The sequence below is a fragment of the Gavialis gangeticus genome, unplaced genomic scaffold (assembly GCF_001723915.1).
Source record: "Gavialis gangeticus isolate Ggan-Ray unplaced genomic scaffold, GavGan_comp1, whole genome shotgun sequence".
Classification (NCBI taxonomy): Eukaryota; Metazoa; Chordata; order Crocodylia; family Gavialidae; genus Gavialis; species Gavialis gangeticus.
The window spans coordinates 32,956,470-32,962,469 of record NW_017729008.1 but is presented as its reverse complement, the minus strand read 5'-3'; the positions used below and the strand labels follow the sequence as shown (position 1 = coordinate 32,962,469).

Here is a 6,000-nt window from a genome sequence, read left to right as displayed (position 1 = left end):
TGCCAGTGCCCCTCACTCCCAACCTGCAGCCCCCTGGACCCGCTGGTGCCCCCACTCCCAGCTTGCAGCCACCCATCCCCACCAGTGTCCCTCACACCCTCAGCCCTCCACCGCCTCCAGCCCTGCTGGTGACCCCCACTCCCAACCCACTTCCCCCTACCCTCAGTGTGTGGAGCTGGGGAAGGGGGTGGAGAAAGGGGGGGAATATCACATTCTTGCCATATGCTCAATCATAGGCAACACCATAGGCGACATTGGTGGGGGAGAGAAATGGGGAATGTGCCCCCCCAGATTTGTGTGCGCACAGTGGGGCACAGAGCTGCAGCTTGGCCATACCAGCAAGCAGCAGAAGGATGTGACAGCACTCCTCCCCACCCCTCCAATCCATTACTCTTCACGCTGCTGGTGGTACAGCATTAGTCCATGACAGTGTGACTGTCATGGGGGTCCTGGTGCAGGCAGCAGCAGTGAGCTTTGCCACCCCGTTCTGCCTGCTCATGACATGACCTGCCCACTGGGCTGCAGCAACAGCTGCTGCCTGGCACCAGCCTGGTCAGGCTGCAGCCTTCTGCCCTGCTGTGGGTGCAGAAATCAGGGGGGGGCCACATATGCACCCTCATGCCTCCCTGATGTGTTGCTTATGGTGCCTGACCCCTCCCTGGTGAGCACACGGCAGTGGGAAGCTGGCCTCCTTGCCAGCCCCTCCCTCTCCCTAGATGAATCGTCTGTAGCTCTGTCCCGCTCTGCAGCCACACATTCCTGCCCTGGGCACTGCCCCAGCCAGGCAGCATCCACAGCCCCAGCTGCTAAACCTGCCCCGCTCCCTCCCCCACCACGAGGACTTGCTGCAAGTTGCTGCTGACACCGCAATAAGCCCCTCATCCCCACAGACTTTCCTGCAGGCAGGTGTGGGAGCTGCTTTCCACCATGCTGCTTTGCTGTATTGCTGGCCACATGTATGTGTGCACATGGCCCCTGCATCCAATCAGCTTCCTCCCACTCCCCCCAGCCCCAGGCAGCCCCTTGAAGGCTGGGACTCTGGCAGCCTGCAAGAGGAAACCTACCGTTTCCTGCGTTTTTCTCCTTTAAAGAGAAAATCTGTGTTTTTCCACAGCAGACAGAAAATCTAGATCCATGATTATCACTAACTGATGTCCTTCCTCTCCACACACAGCTCCTTCTGGGCTATGGGCCCCTCGCCTCTTTCCCCAGGCTTATCACCTCCAAAGCCTGCTTCCACCTAGAACCTCTGGGTCCCCTCAGGCCTGTGGCTTCCAAAGCCTTGCCTCGGCCATGCTCATCTATTCTAGATCCATCCATGCCAAGGTCCTTCTTCTCCCTGGCTTGCCCTGCTCCCAGGCTCAGGCCTGCCCCATTTCTGGGCTCTATCTTGCTTACCCCAACTCAGCTGTGCTCCAGAGCTCTGACGCAGCCCTCCTGCCAGGAGGCAGCTTCCTGCAGCAGTCAGCCCTAACTGTCCAGCTCTGGGTTTGGGTTTACCTCCTGGTTAATCAGCTCTGTGCCACACCTGCCAGCTGGTTTCCAGGCTGCCTTTCCTCCCATAGTGGCAGGCTCACCAAGTAACCTGTCCCGTAATTAGTCTCCTGCCACACCTGCAGGGTGCCTTCCAGGCAGCCTCTCTTCAAAGTGACATGATCACCATGCAACCTGTCACACACTTCTACAGATTTTGCCATTCTGCCCCAGGCCACTGTCACTGTACTAGTTAATCCTGGGCCAACGCACACTAGTGTATAAGAAACATCAGTTTCATGCAACCAGCATTGTAGCTGCTTGCTCATTTTAAGATACTGTATTGAATATACAACCACATTTTATAAGAGGTAGAGCACTGGAAATTTAAAACTATGAATGCTCTTCTCTGGATTCAAGCCTGTAACCCTGTGACAGAACAGTTAAACTCACTGGCATTTGCTCTATTACGTATTATTTTAATATTTTCATCCATCTTTATAATGATTCTAGTTTTTATTGTAAGCTGCACTGAGGCTCTTTTGGGGATGGTGACCTATCCAATCCAATGGCGAAATAAATAAATACAAAGAAGTAGTGCGAGACAGACAGGAATAACAGCACGTTAATTTTATACCCATTTTCAGATTATGTGATAAATGAAACGTTGTAACCCACAACTTCTATTTGAACATACTTACTTGCAGGTACTATAAGTAACATGTAGTATATCCATAGCGAGTAATCATAAAAATTAACTTCTAATACATCACATCTGAAGCAGTTTTAGAAGAGATGGGTTTTGTTCAGGGATTTCCTAGTATAACAGACTAAGCAACAATCTAGTAAATCAAGTACAGCAGGACAGACCCTCAGCTGCTGTAACCTTATGTAGAGCCATTAAAATCAAAGGCACTATGCTTGTTTTTCCAAAGACAAGCATCTCTCCTGACAGAATTAAAAAAAACTCCTTTGTTGAGATTTCAGCTAATCCTGTGTCAAACTGGCCAGAAACTCCATCAGGAAGTCATTGCTCTTTGGGATAATATAGATTAGGTGTCTTATTTACTTAATTAGCCAACTATCTGCAGATCTTTCTCAAGATTAAAAAACCAAGCAGCTATAAGCAGTGTAATTTCCATGAGTAATACCATATCAACAGAACAACAGCTCACCAGGAGTTTTTGTCACCTAGATTTGTCTTACCTGAATGCTGTCTTATTTATTTCAATGTATTTAAAGCATTTATTCATAAACTAAATCCCAAGTGTATGCAAGTGTTCTCCACTGTAACGGCTGAATCTATCCCAAAGTATTATACAATTTGTGCCTGAAAAAATGAAACCCTCCAAAATTTAAAACAAAGCAGATCTGCCCCATAGTCTAACCCAGTGTTCTCAACCTTTTTAGACTTGGGACACCTCTCATTAGACTGAAGACACCCATCAGAAAGTGCTAGCTCTTAGCTTGCACTCATTTTTGACTACAGAGAAATAAGAAAGCAATTCTTCTGCTGCAGACAACTCAGAAAGACCCTCAGTAGGTCAGAATGTTTTTCACACTACAGGTTTATCCTGCAATCTCTGGTTTTATCATGCAAATTACATGGAGGTGACTGCACACCTATAGGACAAATACTATGTGGCACTCTTAACAGGATCTCAGGGTACCTAAGGGTGCTATAACACCCTGGCTGATAATCACTGATCTAGTCCCTTTACTTGCCAGGTAAATTGAATCCACAACTTCAGTTTCAAGAACTGCAGACCTAAAGAATCTGTCATCCCTACAAAGAAGTTTATAAATATACAACATACACCCATGACTTTGGATTGATCTTTTAACATAATGAAGGAGTTTTGCGTTATTATACTTCGCCCACTAGCCTGAATAAGTCTCAGCATGTTTTAAAAAATATAGATCAAACTTGAGTGTGCAGTATTAAGATCTAATTGATTCTTGCAGAACCAGTGCCCACCACTGTCTGAATTTACATAATATTTCTATTAAAATATGTAAATGTGCATGTAGTAAATTGCAGGAAACCCTAAGCTGGATGGGGTAAGCAGACACTTATGAGGACAGGATCAATGTTCAAAATAACCTTGATAAATTGGAAAAACAGTCAGAGATGAATTGAATTAAGTTCAGTAAGGAGAAAGTGCAAAGTACTATACTTATGATGGAACAGTCAAATCCACAATGAGCTATGACTAGTTATAGACTACAAGCTGAATGAGTCAACAGCATAATATCACCGCAAAAAATCTAATCATTTAGGAGGATGATAGGCAAGTCATCAGAAGTCACTTTTTCACTCTACTTAGCATTAGGCTTCACTTGGAGTGCTCTGTCCTGTCTTGGACACTGCACTTCAAAGACATGAACAAACTGGAAAGAGTCCAGAGGAACACAGCAAAAATCATTAGAAATCTAGAAAATATGACATGAGAAAAAGTTGGAAAACCTAGGACTATTTGGTCCAGACAAGAGAAGAATAAGAAGGGATTTGATTACAGTCTCCAAATACAAAAAAGATTTTTATCACAGGAAACAGCAAGCAGGTGTTCTATGCAGACAGGGGACACTGCTTATTGATACTGCAACAAGTTTTAGGTTACATATGGAGAACTTTAATTATGAGGGTGATTAAACACTGGAAAAGATTACATCAAGTGAGTCAGAAACATCTATCATGAACATTTTTTAAGTGCAAGATGGGCTATGGACAGATAGTATGTTTACAGTGCTATATACACACACCCTTGTTTAACAGGACTGGGGCTCTGACCCCGGAGTCTGACTCCCCAAGCGGTCAGATTTGTCTGCTTTGCTCTCTGGTCTCTGTGCTAGCTTCGGTGCTAAATGTTATGATAAATCTGGGAGGCTGCCTTTAGAAGCCAGAGTAGCCCCTTTAGGTTCTTTCCCCTCCTAGCATAGTCCTCAACGCTTCTCTGCCCCCAGCACAGTCATCCGGGGCATACCTCCTGCTTAGCACTGTTCTTAAGGTGTGCCCCCAACACAGACCTCTGAACTATTCACCCACCCTCGCACAGTTATCTGGGGTATCCCCCCAGCACAGTTCACAGGGTGTGCCCCCAGCACAGTCCTTTGGGTTGCTTCACCTTCAGCACAGTCATCTGGGGCATGCTTCTCCCTCCCCTACCAGCATTCTGGCCCTCAGCACCATGCACCAGGGCCCTGGCCCTATATCTAGGGTAACCCCTGGGCTCACACATCTGCCATCAGTTCCCCTTTATTTTATGTAATGCAACACACGCCAGCACAGTCTTCAGGGCATCCCTAGTAGCCTCCTTTACTAGACACCACGTCTCACAGCTGGCATTTCAGTGTTTAGCTGACCTGGGGTATGCCCTTATCAGAGAATCACAGAAAGGTTTGAAAGGGACCTCAGGAAGTCATCTAGTCCAACTCCCTGCTCAAACCAGGACCATCCTCAACTAGATAATCCCAGCCCTTCCCTTGGATCTCTCCCACTTAACTGCCTTTTCCAGGGCCCTTCCCACTTCTGTACCTCTCTCTATGCCAAGGTTCGTCTTTCCCTAGCTTCCCTCCTTTCCACCCAGCTTTCTCCCTGCTGGGTGGCACCAGACTCAGTCCCATCTGAGCACATTTACAGGGTCACCCCTCAATCCCATCCCCTCCTGGTCACATGACTCTAGCTTTCAACTGCGTCTAGTGATTTCTCATTAGCTCTACCACTGCCACCACTTAAAGACGGTGCAGAACTCCAGGGATCTATCCAGCACCTTATCCTATTCCTGCTTGCTCCAGGTAAGTGGCTGACAGCTTGTTACTGCCTTGGAGCTATGGCTCTTAACTCTCTTCTGTTGCCAGGGGGTGAGGGGCAGTGCTGGGAGGGGTGGCTACAGGGGGGCTAGGGTGAATTTTGGGGTGGCTATAACCCCCCTAGCACCACCCCTGATTAGGGACCTACCAAATTAACTAAGGGGCTGTGCAGCGGCTTCTTTAATGTTGAAGGTTCCCCTATGCGCCCCCCACTGTTGCTTGGTGGAGGGGCCCCACTGCTCGGGGAGGCAAAAGCTGCTGGTTTTAAATATGGCACCGGTCTTGCTGCTTATTGGCCGAGGGACCCTGGCAGCCCCGCTATTTGTTGGTGACCAGCCAGGAGGCAAAAACTGCAAAATATTTAAAACAGCGGTTTTCACCTTCAGGCTGATCAGGAGCAGGCAGCAAGTATTAGGGGTGGGGAGGGTACACGGGGGAATCTGCAAAATCAGCAGGAATCAGCAGCTTCTTTGATGTTGCAGGTTCCCCCGTGCACCACCACAGACACGGAAGAGGGGTCAGCAGAACGCAGACAGCATCCCTGCCCCCCGTGCCTGCTACTGCACTGGGACTTGTTGCTGCTCCGGAGAGGCCAAAGCAGCAGCTTAAAAATATATATATATTTTTTTAACATTTAAATATTTTTAAATTTCCTTGGCATACCTGCCTTCTGGCATCTAGGAAAAGATCTCCATGTGTTGCTAATTGGCATGCATA

General features: G+C 47.6%; 1 protein-coding gene across 4 annotated transcripts in view; it reads right to left on the bottom strand.

Annotated features, from left to right (window-relative positions):
* USP6NL (USP6 N-terminal like) overlaps positions 1-6,000 on the bottom strand; it is a 222,427-nt gene that overhangs the window by 35,296 nt on the left and 181,131 nt on the right. The window lies entirely within an intron of this gene.